General features: G+C 40.7%; 1 pseudogene; it reads right to left on the bottom strand.

Moving 5' to 3' along the window:
• Positions 1-2,100: 2,100 nt before the first annotated feature.
• On the bottom strand, positions 2,101-16,440 carry LOC118977488 (regulator of G-protein signaling 10-like; annotated as a pseudogene).
• Between the last annotated feature and the right edge of the window lie 3,923 nt (positions 16,441-20,363).

The raw sequence follows: 20,363 nt of genomic DNA on the forward strand, positions 1-20,363 counted from the left end.
AACATAGACCCGGAGACAGGGTTCGGTTCATCTAATTTTAAGAGTAAACATCTTAAAATGTTGAATTTTAATCTAAATATAGCTAAATAGATTTTGTTCTTATGAGGATCAGATAAAGTATGGAGTCTAGCCCTATGAGGATTGGTGGATAGTGGAAGTAGCTTATCATCTAAAATTAGAGTAATTTAAAGCTCCTATGAGTTTTTGGGAGGGCAGGGTGGGGATGGGAGGATGATCCCAAGTAAACAAAGCAATTTGAGAGATCCCAATGTCAATCTAATATAATTACAAAAATCAGCAATATTTGACTGACCCCCAACCATGAAATAAGGTGTGATCTCGAAATTCCAAGAGAGATCTTTAAACTTAAACAAAGCTTGTACATTTTAGAATTAGACATGTATATATTCATCTATCTTGAGAGACAAAATCTAATTAAATAATTAATATTGGTAAGGGTCATAAACTTCTCTGAGCAGAGAATTCCATGACGTGCTGTGAGATATAAATCTCCTCTAAAGTTTTAAAACCCAGGATACAGAGAATACTAAAAGCATTTCAGTGCAGCAGCTGATGGAAATAAGAATCTCTCTGTATGTGAGAAGAATGAGAATTGAGTGGTTATAGTTTACAGGGGTCTGTTTTCTTGAGAATGTGTCTTATAACCATGGGATGATTGAGGGTTATACTGTATATAAATAATTTTAAAAAGTGTACAGAGCTCCAATAGAGAAAATCAGTATCTTATTTAGGGGTATATATGTATGTGATCAAATATTATATACATAAAAATAGACAAGGGGATGACAAACTAAGAACTCTTTGAATACTGATGGCAGTTATGTCTGAGCTGAAGGACGTGATGGGAGAGAGGTAGAACCAGGAGGTAGATTCGGTTCAGGGGTGTCTAGCCTTTGGGTGTCTCTGGGCCACACTGGAAAAAGAAGAGCTGTCTTGGGCCACGTGTGAAATACATCATGACACGTAATCACAACAAAATCTCATAATGTGTTAAGTAAATTTACGATTTTGTGTTGGGCCTCATTCATAGCCATCCCGAGTTGCTTGCAGCCTGCAGGTCACAGGTTGGACACCCTTGGTAGATATTCACTTCTTATTTTGACTCAGGTGGTAGGTTTAAAGTTATGTATGTATGTATTTATATTTTTTGCTTAGTTTTCACAAACAGGAATTTAAGTTTTGGCAAACATGCTGGAGCTCTAGCCAAAGCAGTCAGCAGGAAGAATTAGTAGGAGGAAATTAACTGTGCTTGACTTTGGGCTCTGGTGGCTTAGCTCAAAGATGGGGGGAATAAGGTGACTCAGCCAGCTGGATCAGTCTGGGCCAAGCAGAACTTTACTGCCTTTCTGTGAGGAAGAGGCTTTCAAAGATAGTATTTCTTTCTCCTTGTTGAAGTCTCAAGCCTGGAGTCCAGCAGAGAGAAATGGATAACAATTTGTCCCCAGGTGGGCTGCAGGACACAGGGAACATGCACGTGTTTTGTCATCGGCATAGGCCGTGTGCCTCCACCACATTCAACATGCCCTTGCATTGCCCTGGGGACCCTGAGTAACCTCTCATTTGTCTTCCTTTCTTCCTTGTGGAGGTCTTATTTCTGACAGGATGACCTACTTATCTGTAATAAATACAGTTGCATCAAATGTCCCAGACTGTGGGCAAAACCAGAATAAACCCATACACAAGAAATAAGAACACTCTGATGAGGCTCACACTCAGCTCCTCAATGCTATAGAGGCTGTCAGGGATGAATTTTTTTCCCCAGAACTAAACTTGCCTGCGAGAAGTGGCTTGAGTTTGTGAGATCCACTCCTCCCTGACCTAATTTGCCAAGTGAATCTGTGGAAGAACCCAGGATCTTCCCACAGAGGCAGAGTATAGACTTAGAAGGTAAGAGAGGTGGCTGTAAGTTTCGAAGTTTCACCTGGTGGCCTCACATGAGGTTTAATGAAGCTATAAAATGCTCAATGTCCAACGTTTAAGGACTCATTCCACATGGTGTGTGTGCATGTTGGTGGACTTAAACTTCAAAGCTATTTGTTTTTTTTTATGTAAGATAAGCCATCATGCAAAAGGGACTGGTCAAGCAGTTAATAAAATACTCATATTCCATTGATGGGTTTTGTCTATTTTGGTCCTTGCAGATAACAAAACAATGATAAAACCTGCATGAGCCTGAGAGTGCGTTCCTTTGCCTCTGGAAGTTGCCAGTCCTGACAGCTCTTTGGAGGCTCCTGGGTTACACATTCTGGACACTCTTGTAGCTGCAGTTCGGGCACAAGGAGGATCTTCTCCCGCTTCCTCTGTTTGCTTGTGCTTTAAAAACAAGTCAGACTTCAGGAAGCGGCTGTAGCTGTCATACTTCATGAGGCTGAAGATCTGGTGCTGGAGATTCTGGAACATCAAAGTGTGGCTCTTCCAGGATCTTCTGTTTGAGCTGGGGCTGCGTCCGACTTGGACCTGTGATGACTGTCTTGCTGGACAAAAAGGTCATGTGAATCTCCTTTGTCTTTTCCTGCATCTGCTTCTTATCTTACGTTTTCTTAAAATCTTCACATGCTAGCCAAAATAAAACAATTTCTTCACTGAATTTCTTTGTGTGTGTGTGTGTGTGTGTGTGTTTTTAAAGGGAGAGAAATATCAATGTATGGTTGCCTCTCCTGGGTCCCCCGCTGGGAACTGGCCTGCAACCCAGTCATGTGCCCTGACTGGGAATCGAACCGCGACCATGTGGTTCGCAGGCCCGCGCTCATTCCACTGAGCTACACCAGCCAGGGCTCTTTTTTTTTAATTCCTGAAATCTTTTAATGCCTTCTGGGTCTTCGAGAAGATCCTCTGGTCCTCTGTGCTCTTGGGCTTCTTGTGGCTGCTGTGGGAACTCCCATCACTGTCCTGGGTGCCTGACGGCGCTCGTTTCTGGCTCAGATGGCTCGCCGCTCAGTTAAACGTCTCCACAGGCACCCGTGGGTGCCCGGCTGTGGGAGGAGGAGGGGGCCGGGAAGAAGGGGAGGAGCCAGCTCAGCAACAGCCTGGCTCTGTGCGTGGACCTCCACCCCACGGCCCTCCCAACTTGAAAGGTATTTATTTTTATAACTCTGCTTTACAAACAGTATATTTGGTAAATCTATTCCAGGTGAAACATAGTACTAGATTTTAAATTACAATAGAGATGCTCTTATAAGCTTAAGAAATTAAAAGCATAATATTGACCTTTTTGTGTTAAAAAATAAGTTTGTATATTGGCTCTTTTAAGTAGTTATAAATACGTAACAGAATAAGCTGGCAGCCCCTGCAACTTTAATGCAAAATTTGTAACTGAGTTAGTGATTCAGTATTAAAAATTTGAATTTTGTCAAGTGAATAGTGTTTAGATATTAATATTAAACTCACCATATTTACAAACTTAATTATGTTCATGAGGTATTCATTGGAGATTTGTATTTATTAAGTCAGAGAAAAGAATACTAAGAAAGAAGTAAAAGCCACAAATTTGATAGATGCTATTTAACATTTTAAAGGTGTTTTGCTAAATTTTTAGTACCACTGAATATTAAGCGGACCTTTAGAAAGAATTGCTAAAACCTGCCAGATTGTAAATAGGTGGTTTGATTGGTAACATAAATCTAGAAGCCTAAGGAAGAATGAGGATTTTTAAATTTTGATTTTAATAAATTTAACAATAATCATTAAAATCAAAACTAAACTTTCGATTAGTATTTTTTGTTAGTTAAAAACTCACTCGTCCAGAGTATACCTAAGTGTGCCAGGTAAATGCAGAATCATAGGGTTTAATAGCCTTAAATCTGGGGCAGGTGGGCATCCTTTTGTGAAAATTAAGACTCTTACAAGGGTACACACTGAAACAGAAGGCCACCCTCAGAAGAGAGGCAATCCGTCCCAGCAGACATAGTCAAATCCTCCTTCCAAGAGGCTGGGTTTACTGTGATACAAAGATAGATGCTAATCATGTCCTCAAATTGCACGACACAGAGGAAGAGTATGGCTATTTGTGCTTGGGGAGAAGAATGTTGAGTTGGCTGTAGCACAATAGGCACCTCCACTTTTAAGCAATGAAAATGAAATAAATTATTAATAAAGCCCAATCTAAAGGTCTAATATTCAGTTAACTAGACTCTAGAGTAAGTTCTAAATTTGCAACTATTAGCCATTACGGTTAGAGGTGGTGCTATGGCTTTCAAAACTGGTGGCACTGGTCCCGATGTAATTGCCCTGGGTCTCCTTCCTGGCTGCCTCAAGAGAGCAGAAGCAGTGGTCAGGCAAGGCTGCTCCTGACTGTAATCATGAAACAAACATTTGTGAATTTAAAAAGAAAAAAAAGTGTATATTTTCTGTAGAAGGATGATCACATCAAAAGTTGGTATCAAATAAGGTACAACTTTAAACGAATGGGCACTGCTGAATCTAGATTTCGGGTGAGTTCCGTTTCAGTCTCAACTCAGGAATTCGTCCATCCCTGCTGTGGGGTTGTTGAAATGGAAAACTTGGCACAGCTATTGTCTTGTTGTAGTTTTTTTCTCAGGTTCTTCTCAGGACTTAAGAAATTGTATGACGGTGAACTTGGAAACAGTCTCTATTTAATATGTTCTATTATGCACACACCTCCTTTACAGCCCTGGAGTCTTTAGTTTACCTCTGTGATGACATTAGAGGAAATATAGAGTAATGAGTGCAGAGAGCTAACCCTCATCTTGAGACTCCAGATCTCTTATAAATCATATTACCATCAGTAATTTCCTGTGAAGTTGAGGACTGTATTCTACACTAAGAGACAGTAAATCGAAGAGAAGAGACTTGCTGAAGGTCACCAGAGACTGAGTCTTTGAGCATGCAAGGGGCCAGATTTGGACATGGGACTCTACTTTAACTGAAATGAGGTATGGTTTGCTCTTTGGAAAGAATCTGAAGATCAATTCCTGAATGTAGGGATGCTTTTTATTTACTCATGGGACCAGGATAGATTGTAAACAGTGTATGTTTAAGCATGAAGTAGATTGAAGTGATATTAAGAGCAAGGTGTCACACTACTTGAGAGAGGGTAATCAATGTGATGAGTCAGGGTGTGGTGTGTAATTGAAAGTACGTGTGAGTGAGTGAGACAGACAAAGGGATATATAAAGTGATGGAATAATATTCACTATAATTATGCCAATTTATTCATATATTCTACACAAATGTTATGAAAGTAATACATTGTTATATTTCACTCAAGGTTTAATTATGTAAGGGTAAAACATTGTGCATTTAAATACATGAATAGCACTTAAAATTATGTAATCTTGTTAAAAAACTTGCCGAATTTCCTTTAGAGAAAACAGAGATTCAGTTTGTTTTAGCTTTGTTAGAAACCCCTTCATGTTCTAATTATCCCACTGGTGCATAGGGCACTGGGTAGCACACCAACAACCTGCAGACTCGTGTGTGTATATCTATTATCACAACTCCTGGTGTTCAGACCTTAGTAAAACCAAAGCATTTTTGTAAGTGTGAAGTTGCCACTATTTCTAACAGAAAGGACTTAACTTCTAAAAAGTAGAAGGTTGTTCAAGAGAAAGATTTCTGGACTAAAATTAATTAAGACAGAGATGTATAATAAAATACCTTAACATAACCAACGAGAAAAGCTCCTCATGCATGATAAATTTCCTAGAGTAAGTTTTATCTTTTTGGAAACTTTTTCTGGGGGAAATGAGAGCTTAATTTTCAGCAGCGGCAGAGAATTTCAATTATCAGAACAAGCTGAAGAGTTACTGGACCTACCTCTAGAAGGTGAGTAAAATAAATCACATTCCCCCAATGACTGATTTCTACTTAATTTTCTCCTAGAAGCAATAGTCCTGAGATTCTGATCACACTCTTTTTAGTGATGTCTGTGTCCCTGCATTAACTTATGGATATCGGTCCTTATATTATGCTAAAAAATACATCTCAGTACAATGAATCACTAAGGATGACATAATTGATGGTGAATATCAATATCTGCATCAAAGTGTGCTTGGACAGTAAAGATTCATGACCGCAAAGTGTAAACTGTGGGTAATAAATTCATAACTCGAGGGAGTTTTCTTATAATGCTGTGGGGAAAGGTATTTCAAACATTTAAAAATTGAGCGTATGCTGGTGTTCTGAAATAAGGGGATAAACCAGAAGTCTTTTATTTATTCAAAGAACAAAGCGCTTTTTTATTTTGCATTGCCTGTGACCTTCACCTCACATTAACTGAACATAACTCCCCTCACTCCACCCCTGCAATCAGCCTTTTTTTCTGCCAACGAGAAAAGCTGTTACCAAATTATCCTGATTGTCCTGAATAGTGGACAAATAATAATGGGAATGCTTTGAACTCATGAAACACCTTTCATCCACAAAGCGCAGAACACTTCAAAAAGAATAACTCACACATTCACATGCTCACTCAACCCCTTCTTGCTGGGGGTAGAGTTGGGGGTGGGGTATAAAGTATAGCAGTGATGTGTTCTGTGTTCAGAAAAAGAAATTAAAATTTACCAAAGTAAAGTATTGTTAGATAAGGAAGGGGTGGATATACCAAGGATGACTCAAAGAGATTGAAACCTTATTGAACTCAGTAATGAACAAGAGGTTGAATGTGAATTTGGGGGAGATGCATGCACCAGGCTAGGATGAAGAGGAGGCAGGAATGGTGCCTAGGACAACTCTCAGCCATGGATGCGCAGTGCCTCATTACACTGTGCACTGGAGATGCCTCTCTTGCTTCATCCAAGTGCTAGCAACTTTACTTCTAGAGCAGCAGTTTTTCCTTGGACGGCATTACCACCTAACCTTTGGGGCGCGCGCGCGCGTGTGTGTGTGTGTGTTGGGAAGAAAGTGGGTCTTGTTGGCTCCATACTTGAAGGCAATACTGGAATCTCGTAGGCATTGGACAAAAGTCCTGAGATCTATGATTCAAAATCAGCTCAGTGTGTCTCCAAAGGCAATTCTTTCCAAGCTATGGTGGGATTTTCATCTTGATAATTCAGAAAATTGACTTCCATTGCACTTGGTCAGAGCAGGTTTATACATCTAGCAATGGGGAGAGGAACTAAGTCTCTTTTCATTCTTAGGTCATGGTTCAGAACACTGTGGTTTAACACTGATTATGAACAGGTTAGTCACTGTGACTACTTATTATGATTATAGAGACCCCTCTTAGTTCCCTACTTAATATGCATTCCAATACTTCTTTCATTCATAAAACCCTAATTTATTTAATCAATCCTTTTCCATTCAAACTATTTGACTGGAGGGCTGTTAAATCCAAATTTGATTCCAGGCCTGGTTTCTGACTGGTTTAATCATGGTAATCCCCTTTTCCACTACCAATGATTGATTCAGGAACCCTGCCGTAAGCTAATCAGCAAATTAGAACTATTCTTAGTTCAGACATAGATACTGGTATAAATTGGCCCAGTCGGGTTGAAGGGAAGCACTTCAATTGAACAAATGTGGACGCCTCTCCTTCCCCACTGGATGCTGCTATGGTTATTGCTGGTCTTTGTCCCCCACTCAGAAATGGACCTGGATGATGATATCAAAGGTAGATCAGAGAGAAAAAGGCAACCTGGGCTTTTTAAGACACCACTAAGTCACTGAATTATCAGAGTTAGGGCTATCATACCGTTAGCTGAGATTTGGAATTTACCTTAAAAACATATATGTATGCCTTTATATACTGTATATACATATGAGGGGGGCCTAATAAATTATCTTCTGGAGGGTGGGCCCCTTGTAATACAGGCTTCCTGCTCTGGGTGAGTGTTCTAGGAACCCATCTGTGTCAGTATACCAGCTGCTATTGTTGTGAGAGGCTGCATTCAGCTTCAGTGATTTTTTCTTGAAGACTCTCAATACATTTGACCATTTCATGATTGATGACTTACTTGCACACCTGCCCTCACCAGCTGAGTCAGCAGTTTTTAACCAAAAAAATGTTATGACCCCTGGCCCCACCTTCCTTATTCACTGGATCTTGCCCCAAGCAGCTTTTTTATTGTTTCCCCATATGAAAAAGTCCTCAAAGGGTAAAACATAAAAAAAAACAGCAGAAGACTTAAAAGGCATCAAAATCGATGAGTTAAAAAACTGTTTTGAGTCCTGGCTGGTGTAGCTCAGTGGATTGAGCTCTGGCCTGCGAACCACACAATTGCGGTTCGATTCCCAGTCAGGGCACGTGCCTGGGTTGCAGGCCAGTTCCCAGCAGGGGACTCACAAGAGGCAACCATACATTGATAGTTCTCTCCTTCTCCCCTTCCCCTCTAAAGATAAATAAATAAAAATCTTAAAAAAAAAACTGTTTTGAGCAGTGGGTAAAAAGTCTTGGTAAGTGTATTGTATCAAATGGAGAGTACTTTGATGGTGACTGAAGTTTAAATATCTAAGCATAAATATATAATTTCTTATAAATAAATTCAGGCTTCTGGGGGTCCCTCTTCATATATTAATATTAATGTATAAATGTGTACATTATGTAGAAATATACATAAGTAGTTTATATACTTACAACTATAAATATGACAGTTAATTATGCTTATACATTCACTTTTGCATATGTAGAGCATATTATTAACCAATATTTTATATTTTTAGATTTTTAGAATATTGAAACTATATTCTCATTGTTTGTCCTATGAGACACCCACCATCATTCTGATAATAAACAACGCATTCTCTGAAATAGAGAATCGTTGTCAGGCATCCTGACAATTTGATTGCTTTTCAGAGGGCAATAATCTGGGTTCAAAGAGACAGAATAAAAATGATAAATTTTGAGATTAAGCCTTAAGTGATTTGCAAGTAGAAGAACAGACCAAAAATAAAAGGGAAGAAATACTGCGTGTTCAGTAGTCAGTGAAGTTTTCAGTGATTTTTACTGGGCTTCCATCTCCTTGTCTGAATTATGTGCTCCTTTGAGTTGGCCCTGGTTGCTCCGCCTTCCGGTGAACAGCATTCCCTGATCACCCCAAAGGAGCATCCCAACGAGGAGTAGGGATTCCTAAGGAGGAAAACAAAAAAGACTTTGTTTTCCCATGGGGTTTGAGGCAGTTATTTCATGCAAATTTATTCAGAAGATTTTCTTTGACAGTTTAGGGCCCAGGTTTTGTAAATGATAATACATCTTTTGTGTGTGTGTGTGTGTGTGTGCGTGTGCGCGCGCGCGTGCGTGTGGCTGACTTTTTATTTTAAACTAAATCTGAACAGAAGATTTTTTATTTTAATCTAAATCAAAAGGCTGTGAACTAACTACTCAGGCCAAAAGCTCTTCAGTATTTGACAGAAATTTAATGTTCATGGGACTCCCGATGCCCCAAGTCTGAGAGTTCTGATGTTTGATCATGGCTATAGTAAGGCAGATTCACTTTCAACCTTGGAGACTGCAGAAAGTGAGACCCTGGCGTCACTTAGAAAGTCCTGAATGAAGAGCTGTAAAGGAGAGTAGAGCATAACATCCACAAAACAAATCAGCTTGCTGCAAGGTGCACGAGGATGATGTAGCAAAGCATACAGCAGAGGTGGACAGGCCTCCAAGCCATGGGATGCATTTTGATTTTTATGACAACTAATGAACTGTAGGGGATGATTTTTTAGTCTTTTCATAGAGAAAGCACAGGAACTGAAAGAATTCTATCAGGTTCCTCACTCCACCCTGTATTGTACAATGTACTATTTTTTCATTTCGGCGTGCATATAAGTGGGTGGCAGAACCAAAATTTGAAGTAGCATTTGCTTATAAGACAGACAATTACATGAAAATGTAACTGAAGGAGAGGACTAATCAGCTATTCCTGAAAGAATTCAGATTATTTGTTGTTATATACACTGGGAAACCATTACTTTATCAGATTACTAGTTGTTATTTTAAGAATGAAAGGAAGTCCAGTTTAATGTTAGTTATAGAAGAAAGTTAAACAATTACTATAAGTTTGCATTCCATAAAATTGATGATAAGCATGGCCATCTTGCTTTCTTCTAAAGTAGCTGTAGTAAACTAAATTTCCTCGATGCAACTATAAATTTTAATTTCTTAGCAAGTCCAGTATGAAGATTTACCTCCAGTCATGATTAGAAGTGCTGGGTTGGCCAAAAAGTCCGTAAGGTTTTTTTTTTCCATAAAATAAAAGATATCCTTTTCATTTTCACCAATAACTTTATTGATTTCGGACATTTTGAATATGTCAGCTATCTCCGGCATGGTGTAACATTGATTTTTCTCGATTAATGTCTTGATTTGATCGCTGTCAACTTCAACCAATCTATCAGACTGGGGAGCATCATCCAGCAGGAAATCTCCAGCATGAAACTCCGCAAATCACTTTTGACACATTACATCAGTCACAGCACCTTCTCTATATACTATATGAATCCCTTTTTGTGTTTCGGTTGTGTTTTTACCTTTCCTGAAGTAATAAAGCATAATATGCAAAAAATGCTTATTTTCTTCCATCTTCAATATTAAAATGGCTACACAAAAATTCACCAATTTTGATTTTTTTTAACGCACTTTGGTTGGGCAGCTGTCAACAATACAGGCTAACAAAATTGTTTCAAATGAAGTCAAAAACAACTAAGCACTACTACAACCATCTTATAGAACAAAACAAATGAACTTTTTGGCTAACCCAATACCTAGGGCTTCTTGGAGTTATTCAATTAAAGTTTTATTTGGTATTTATTACTGATCTACAAAAAGTTCTGACATCTATCCCATCATTTGTTATTAGTGAGAAATAAGTACATTTAAATGTTAAGTCCTATGGTAATGTGTTTGTAATTTCATTATTTGAGGTGGAAACCACACTAAGTTAAGGTTCATAAATCATTGGAATATCAAGAGAACTGTCAAATTCATGTTTTCTTATCTATAGAAAAGGATTAGAGGTTCCTATCCTGTTAGAATCAATTTAAAAGTAATGAGGGAATGGTTTTGAAAGCAATTTTAAAAAGTGCAATGTGTTATACTTTTGTGAGGTTTTATTAATTGAAATATTTGAGGACGTGCATGGTATATCAATTTGGATACTTTTTAAAAAACGTATATTTTATTGATTATACCATTACAGTTGTTCTATTCCCCCCCTTCATTCCCCTCCACCCGCACACTCCCTCCCCCACCATTCTCCCCCCCTTAGTTTATAACCACGTGTCTCAAGTTCTTTAGATTCTATATTTCCCCCACTATTCTTGCCCCCCCATCTATTTTCTACCTACTGTCTACGCTATTTTCTGTACCTCTCCCCCCTTCTCCTCCTCCCTCTCCCCTGTTGCTAACCCTCCATGTGATCTTCATTTTCTGGTTCCACTCATGATCTAGCTGTCCTCTTGGTTTACTTTTGTTTTAGGTGTGGTTGTTAAGAACTATGAGTTTGTTGTCCTTTCACTGTTCATATTTTCCATCTTCTTTTTCTTATATAAGTTCTTTTAACATTTCATATAATAAGGGCTTGGTGATGATGAACTCCTTGAATTTGATCTTATCTGAGAAGCACTTTATGTGTCTTTCCATTCTAAATGAAAACTTTGCTGGATAAAACAATCTTGGCTATAGGTCTTTGGATTTCATGACTTGGAATACTTCTTTCTAAGTATTGGAAAGTATTGCCCCTTCTTGCCTGTAAGGTCTCTTTTGAGAAATCCGCTGACAGTCTGATGGGTACTCCTTTGTAGGTGACTGTCCCCTTATCTCTTGCTGCTTCTAGGATTCTCTCCTTCATTTTAATCTTGGCTAATGTAATTATGATGTGCCTTGGTGTGTTCCTTCTTGGGTCCAACTTCTTTGGGACTCTCTGAGCTTCCTGGATTTCCTGGAAGTCTATTTCCTTTGCCAGACTGGGGAAGTTCTCCTTTATTATTTGTTCAAATAAGTTTTCCACTTGTGGCTGTTTCTTTCCCCCTTCTGGTACCCCTATAATTCGGATGTTGGAACGTTTAAAGATGTCCTGGAGGTTCCTAAGCCTCTCCTCATTTTTTTGAATTCTCATTTCTTCATTCCTTTCTGGTTAGATGTTTCGTTCTTCCTTCTGGTCCATTCCATTGATTTGAGCTCCAGTTTCCTTTCCATCACTATTTGTTTCCTGAACATCTCCCTTCATTTCAATTAGTTTAGCCTTCATACATTCCTCTAATTTGTGACTATAATCAACCAGTTCTGTGAGCATCCTGATAAACAGTGTCTTGAATTGTGCTTCTGAGAGGCTGGCAATCTCTTGGTCACTTAGAGTTATAGGCTCTGGGACTTTGAGTTCTTCTTGAGCCATGTTTTGGGCTATTCATGCCTGTTACGTAGCAAGATCGGAGCCCTAGGTGTCCACGAGAGCAGGGCAACTCAGTCACTGGGTTGTGATGCTATATGTGGGGGCGGGGTCAAAGAGGAGCAATGGCGTCCCTTCTGCCGCCTCCGGCCTCGGTCCCCACAGGTGGCCAGTGCCGCAGCTGCCACTGTCACCGGGGCCCGCGTGTTTCATCCCGCTGCATGTGAGTGTTCCACTGCCGTTAGCCCTCCACTGGGTTCGCCCCCTGGGGCCTGCGTGGTTCGTCTCACTGTGCACGAATGTGCGACCTCGGTCAGTCTGCCCCACACCCTGACTGGGTCCGGGCTACTTGCGCGCCTAGGTCTGGGGATCTTTTCTGCCCGACCCTGCTCCGCTGCTGGCTCCGCCCCTCTTACCGTCCCGGTGGAATGGTTAGTTGTTGTCAGACTTCCATATAATTCAATTTTCTGTTCTTTGGCTGTGTTTTTGTTCTCCAAACCTTTCTTGTGTTCAAACTTGGTTGTGGGAGAAGGCACAGTGTTTCCACCTATGCCTCCATCTTGGCGGAAGTCCTCAATTTGGATACTTTTCAGTTGCAGGTAATAGAAGCTCCAATTCCAACGGGTTTAAAGATAAGGGGATTTAACCAACTTAACTAACAAGTCCAAAAGTAGGGTAGGTACAGGATTAGCTAACTCATCAGTTCAATGGCGTGATCATGGATCTTGCTGTTTTCCTTTAATAAATCTTCCTACCTTTAGCTTGCCAGCTAGCTTACTTCAGGGTTGAATATGGCTGCATCCATCCAGCTGTCGGGTCTAGCTGCTGTAACAAAATATCACAAACTGGGTGGCTTATTAAAAAGAGTAATTTATTTCTCATGGTTCTGAAAGCTGGGAAGTCCAAGAGCAAGGTGTTAGCAGATTGGAAGTCTGCCGAGGGCACTCTTCTGGATTACAAACTGCTGAATTTGTATTAGTGTACCCTCACATAGTGGGGGAAGTAAGGGATTACTCTCAGCCTTGTTTTATAAAAACACTAATCTTACTCATTAGGGCTTCACATTCATGAACTGATCACTTCCCAAAGGCTCCACGTGCAAGTGCCATCACATTGGGTGTTAGGATTCAACATAGGAATTTGTGTGTGTGTTGGTGGTAGTGGGAGTGGGGATACTCTGGCCATAGCACATGCCTTATTCAGTAGTGTCCTTGTGTCTCTTTTCAAGATCTATGGAGTCATTTCCTGAAATCTTAATCTCATCCCTAACAAAATTCTCTTTGTGTGTTTCATTCCTTAAACCAACTGTTGCCAAGAAACATTGAAGCAGTTGAGTTAGACTAATTGGTCCCCCCCTTTTCCCTCTAGTTGAAAATGGGGTCAGCCATTTCTTAGTCATGTGACCATGCATAGCAGTGCTGAGACCCAGGCTGAGGCAAGGAAGAAGGGGGTACTGACTCTTGTGTAGCAAGCAAAAAATAGTTGTCACTGAAAATGTCCTCAGATATGATAAGTTCTGTGTATCTTGGGACACTTTACATTTAAAGCAAACCAAAACCTAACCTAAACTGGCTTAATCAACAAAGGAATTTTATTGGCTCACTACCTGAAAAGTCTAGATTCCTACTGGTAGCAGGCATAGTTATACAGCAGGCTTGGGATATTGTTGTGGCTTCAGCCTCATTTCCAAAACCTTCTGGGCTCTGTTCTGTTCTGTAGGTCAACTTCATCTTTGTCTTCAGGCTGGCTTCTTGGTTGCAATATTGACTGCTGAAGTTTCAATTTTATCTAAAGAAAGAGAGAGCTTTCATTTGGTTACTGTAGAAGGGAGAGAAGTTTAGATCCCAGACATTCTAGCAAATGTCTCATTATATATGGCTCACAGCTTTAATTGGTGATTATACCTATTCTTAGAGCGATAGCTGTGACTAGACAGTGGAAGCGCTGATTGGCCTCAGTCCTCATGGACTCACCCCTAAAGTTCAGATGGTGTCTGTCACAGTGAGATTTCAGGAAAGAAAATAGGGCGAGATGTTTTCTCAGTAAAAAAAAAAAAAGAGGGAGATGGATAACAAGGAGGCAGCCAGCAAGTATTCAACATGTAGTTAAATTACAGATAGGGAAATTGAGACACAGATATTGGGTGGCCTGTGCATTTCTTACAGACAGGACCAGAGAGCAGGACTTGAACTTCCAAGGAGAGGCTGCTGCTACCTTACCACAATTTCTCCTTGTATTCTTTGGTGTTGTCTCTTCTTATAGTTTCTTTAACACAGGTTTTATTAGCATTTCTATTGTGTGCTACCTCTCATATTAGAAAATTATATAAATTTTCCTAGAGCTGCGTTTTGTTGGCCATAACTTGAGTTTTCCATATGTAAACATTATTTCACGCCTGCCTTGTGCAGAATGTGCTTTGTGGCGTTCACTCAAATTGTTGTATTTTAGGAAATGTAATAAATTTTAATCCAAAATAGGCTGAGAGAAAGTGATTGCTTAACTCTTCTTACTGTAATAAGCCCTTTCAAGACTCCTGAGTATTACAGATTTGGGGACATATATTTTACTTTCTCACATTCATAAATGCCTTTATTAATTAAGCTAAAGCTAATATTTTCAAATTAATCCTTTTATATTGGTTCATAAAATGATTATCATAATTTAAAATCTGACATTTATTCTACATGGTAGTTATAAGGTATATTGTATCACTTGACAGCTTGATTTGCAGAGGAAGACATTTAACATATAAAATGTCACTTGATTTCTTGCTTTACTCTTAACTATTGATATTTGCTTAGAAAACCATGGGTAAATAGCTAATTAGGATTTGATTCAGATGGGGATCTCTGTCATTTAAAATAAAGTTCTGTAGTAGGATTAGGAGAAAATCCAACAGACTGAACATTGTGTGGCTTTTCACTGTACCAAGGGAAGTAGGACTTTACTATAATTTGATGACAGCGAGGGCTACATTTTGGACTTAGAATATTTGAAACACGCTAGAAAAAAAATCCTGTGTATCTTTGTTCTCAGAAGGTATTTTGAAAACCAGTAAAATAGATAATTTATTTAAGAAATGTTAATTGAGGATCTATTATGTGCCACTTTCCAGGGACTCAATAGTGAGAAAAATAAAGCAAAAACAATCACTGAGTTCTTGGAGCTTATATTCTGGTATGAAGAGAGAAAAAAGCAAGTAAAGAAACAAAATAGTTTCGAGGGGTGATAAATGATATGAAGAACATAATTAGGGTACTGCGTCAGCATTTGGTGGACCTGTGGGTGTCACTATTCATTGAGGGTGGACAAGTAGGTGTCACTGAAGAGGTTACCTTTTTTTTTTTTTTTTTTTTGAAGAGGTTACTTTTAAGCTGTGTCCTGAAAGGCCTAGAGGGAGGAACACACTTAGCTTGTTCCAGGATTATAAAGGCCAGCCAGGCTAGAGAATGAGTGAGGAGGGAGCTGGTGGAATCGAGATTACTGAGGAGACATTCAGGGCCCATGTCAGTCAGCTGCAGGCTTTATGGCGCATTCAAGTTTGGACTCTATTGTTAAAACAAATATGGAGGCACTTGATCATTTCAGGCAGGAAATGATGAGATCCAATAGGAATTCGAGCAGTTTCTGCAGTTACTGATGGAGAATGGGAACAGGAAGACTAAGAGGGTGTTTCAAAGGTATAGTGAGAGGACAGTGTAGATGCAAAGAAGTAGAAAAAAATTATATTTTGTGGACAAATTCAACAACACTTGATGGGTGGAGTTTCCTCCTGTTAGGGTTATGTGGGCGTGTGGCACTGAGTTGTAGGACAAAGTGGCTTCCAGGTGCTGGCTGTCAAGAATTCGCCAGACTCTTAGGTGTGAAACCTCTGGAGAGCTCACCAACATCCAGTCCACTGCTTGGATACTAGCTGAGCTCGGATGGCAGCCAAAGTTCTGAACATTGTACAAGTTTGGATTTTGAAGCAAGAACGGATAGTCACTTCTGAAGGGCCAATCCTCAGAATCGTGCATCTACTTTTGGGGCCAGTTGACAGGTCCAGAGGTAGTGTAATCTCCATTGCAGGAGTAAGCAACTCCTGGGTAAAAGTGAATTTTACCTCTGGAGGCCAATTAGAGTGGGCTAATTCACAACCCATGGTAGGCTGGTTTCTAGAAGACATGATATTCTATGGAGATTCTTATTCCTGGTTTTCTGTCTGGTTCAGGTAAAAGCAGCAGCTTCAGCCTAAACCATTGTAAATAGCCATCATCTATGCTGAGATTTGTCAAAATCTAAAGACTGTGGATATGGTAAGTGTTCCGTCCCGCAGAACAGTCAACGGGGGTCCCGAGTCTACCTGAAACGGATGAATAGGGATGGGAACAAGAGGTGCGGAGAAAAGCAGCAAGACAAAGGATTCTGATCAAGCTGCAAATTTTATTTTGGGCGGGGCTGTTCTATATATAGGGGGCAGGGAAAAAGGGGAGGTGGTCCTGATAGGTTGTCCTGTGCATGCTCACTGCATGCTCTTGGCGACGGTTGGTGGGTGGGCGCGTGATCAGCATCTTAATTGGTAGGTAGTACTCGTGATCAAGAGATGCCTACAAGGGTGGGGGCTACCTGGCTCGGCTGCAGCATCCTGTTTGGGGCTGCCTCAGCCAAGCCCTCCTGGTGCGATTTTCTTGATGGATTGCATTCACCGTCTTTAGGTCCCGACAGGTAAGGATTCTCAAAATGTCAGAACAATAAAAGAGTTTAGAGAGTGTCTAACCTGCCATTTTCTAGGTAGCACATATATCCAATACCCCTTTGGAAGTATAAAGGCATTTCAAAATTAAAATTAACATGCCTAAATCTGGATTTGTAATTACTATTTCTTTCTCCCATAACCTGTTCCTTTTCAGAGTTCTCTGTCTTAATAAATGACCCCACTATTCAGTGAATTGTTTGGCTAAAAATATGGTAGTTTTCTTGGTCTCTTCTCTTTATCTCATGTAGCATGTGCAGTCAATCAGTTAGCAAATTCTGAGCATTCTAACCCTTAAAATACATCCCAAACCTGAGAGTCTCTCCTCCTTTCCATGGCTGTCACTCACATGTAATCCACCGTTGTGTCCCCTCCAGACTGGTCATCTATTTTTTACCGTGTTGGTTAGCTGTGACTGTTACCGAACAAAGGGTCCGAGGGGGGGGCAATACTTGGCCCACCGAGGGATGCCAAAAACTGCTGCAGAAAACAGGGGCCCCTCCCAAGGACAATACACTAATATCTATAGGGCTCTTCTGTCCGCCGCCAANAATATTCCTGTACACTTTGCGTTCTGGACACCATTCCAAATCTTTTCTGGGCCCCCCCTTGGCTGCACCCTGTATCATGACCACAGTAGTGCTATGCCATGTAACATTCTCCAAACAGTGTTTTACAGTAGCAGAGATTTATTCTTAGGCTTACAGATTGTTAAGTCGGCTGTTAGCACCTATCGTTTCTAGGAGACCATTGATAGTCACACCAATCCTTTGTTTCATTTTTGCCTGTGATACTTTCATTTTCTGGATTTTTACACCTCCCTACTTCTCCAACCTGTGCTTTGCTTGGTTTGACAACATTTCTGGTCCCTTTGGTTATGGGGATTAGTTCAGGGATAGCCAGTCATGCTGTATAGTGAATCTTTGCCTGGCGTGTGACTTAGCAGAAAAGGTGCCCTCTCCTTCTCCAGACAGTGTGCGGTAATATGGTGTATGTGTTGGAAGATGGGCCCACTTGCTACTGAATGAGGGGCGAGCCTGCAGCTGCTGGGGACTGTGTGGGAGGTCTGAAGTTGAAGCTGCGGACTGGAAGTCAGAGGGCAGAGACAAAGGGAAGATTCCTGATGACATACGTCATTTGCTCAAAATTTGCCTGAAACCAACATTACTTCAGGAGTTTGTTTGCAAGAGCTGTACATTTATGTTGTTTAAGTGAGTTTGCATGGGGTTTTCTCTCTTTTGAAACAGAAAAAGTTCTGACAGAAAATCTTAGATCACAGTGCCATTTCCTCCAGCAGAGATGTCCAAACTTTTGGCATCTCTGTGCCATGCTGGAAGCAAAGTCTTGGGTCACATATTAAATACATTGCAACACATGATCAGAAGAAAGATCTCGTAAAGTTTTGAGTAAATTTACGATTTTGCGTTGGCTGCACTCACAGCCATCCTGGGCTGCATGCAGCCTGCGGATGCAGGTTGGACACCCCCGCCAGACAGAATGCCCTTGCTTCCTGGCAGATGAAGCCACTTAAGAGCAGAAGGGAAACAAATGTTTACTAAGTGCCTGCTGCTCTGAGGAACTTTCCATATATCACCTCACTTAATTTCAAGGCAATCCTCAAGGTCGGGATTATGCTCCCTAGTTTGAAGGAACTGGAAGTCGTGGTTCAGGGACAGGAAAGGATTTCCTAAGCTCGACTCTTATTCAGCTCTGCGAGGTGACAGGAGGCCCTGTGTGGGAATGGTGCTACGACTGATAATGCCTGAATTTCTACCTGTTGACTAATCATGCCTCATGTTATCCTCATTTTTTGTCCCCACATTTCCCACTGATTTCTCACTTTAACACATCTAATTTTAAATTATTTGCTGCCATGGTGTTACTGGTCCTTGTAGCCGTTCTGACAGGAATGCAGACAGACTGCTTAATACTTAATGTACTTAAAGGTATCTGTGTTCCGGGGAAGAGAGGTAAGAGCATATATTTAAGGGGTCTAATCAATAAAACATTTGCCCAAATGAGAGCCGATTGATTTCATTTACACCTGCAGCCGTGGGCTCCCTGCCGCTCTCCCCCTTGGAGCACTGAGTTTGCAGAGCATTGGCAGTGACAAGACCGCTGAGGATCAATGAGAACGGAAACCACACTCCGTGGTGGTCGGCTGCATCGGGAGACTTAGTGACTTGTAATTAAATGAGTTAAGGAAAAACAGTTGAATTTTCACAGCTAACTCAATTTCTTTGCTTAAAGAGTGTTTCTTACCATATAGAAGGTTTTCCTGTTAACCGTGGGGTTCTGGAAAGAGGTCTTTGAAGGGCTTATTCTCTAAAAGGAGAAGAAATTGAGCTAGGCATGGACTTTGTTTGGGGTGACACTCACTGTAACAAGCTCACGTGTCTTATGGTTCCGGATAGAAAATTCTAGGCCCGACTCTTGACTATTTACGTGACTTTGACAAACCATTACTCACCATGACAGCTATGTATATATCTACAATGTTGATGGTAAAATCAATCTGTAGGTTTCTAATGACTTTTTAAAAAATTAATTCTGCAGTTCACAAATGATAGCCCTAAGCCTAACACTTACTTTTTTCTCTTCTCACATTCTTTTTTCAAATCTAGAATTTATCTGAACAGTGACTGTTTTTTCTAAGAGCTTATACAGTTTGATCCACATTTGGTCAAAGTAGCCCTTCAAAATTGCTGGCTTTCAATCGGACTGTCCCCAACTCTGATTGTGCTAGGGCTCTCCCCTGGTCCCATCGTCCCCGAGGGATGCTTAGGATAGAAATTTGAGTCTCCAAGTCGTGGGAACTGAGTGGCTGCCCGGAGCCCTGGGTTGAGGGCTGTAAACCAGTCTGTGTCTGGACTAGGTTGGAAAGAGTTCCGCGGCCAGTTCTGATGGCATCGCCCTTCAAGTGATTGAAATGGGGTATCAGAGGCAACACATTTGCACTGTCGGTCACACAAGGACTCAGGTAGGAATGTAACAGTACTTATTTCCTAACATAGGAAGTTCTTTGCTTTCCATGCTGCATCTGTTACATTGGTGGAGGAGGCATTCTGAGTGCCCTGAAGCTGGGAGTAGTTTCTGGGATGTGGATGGACCAATATAAACCTCAAGCTAAAGAGAGCTGGGAAGGGCAGGCCAGGCAGAGGCCTGAGGCAGCGTCTCCCAGTGTGTGCACTGAAGGCCAGGCTGCTGTTACAACATTAGCCTCTGACTTCAAGTTTCATCCAGGTAAAGATACCTGTCTTTGTTTCCATAGAGTTAAATGCCACTTGGCTATGCTAATGCCATTTTTATGTGGACCTTACTATGCAAAATAA

Source organism: Sturnira hondurensis, unplaced genomic scaffold (genome assembly GCF_014824575.4).
Source record: "Sturnira hondurensis isolate 20B ecotype Veracruz unplaced genomic scaffold, ASM1482457v3 Scaffold0021354, whole genome shotgun sequence".
In the NCBI taxonomy this organism is placed as follows: domain Eukaryota; kingdom Metazoa; phylum Chordata; class Mammalia; order Chiroptera; family Phyllostomidae; genus Sturnira; species Sturnira hondurensis.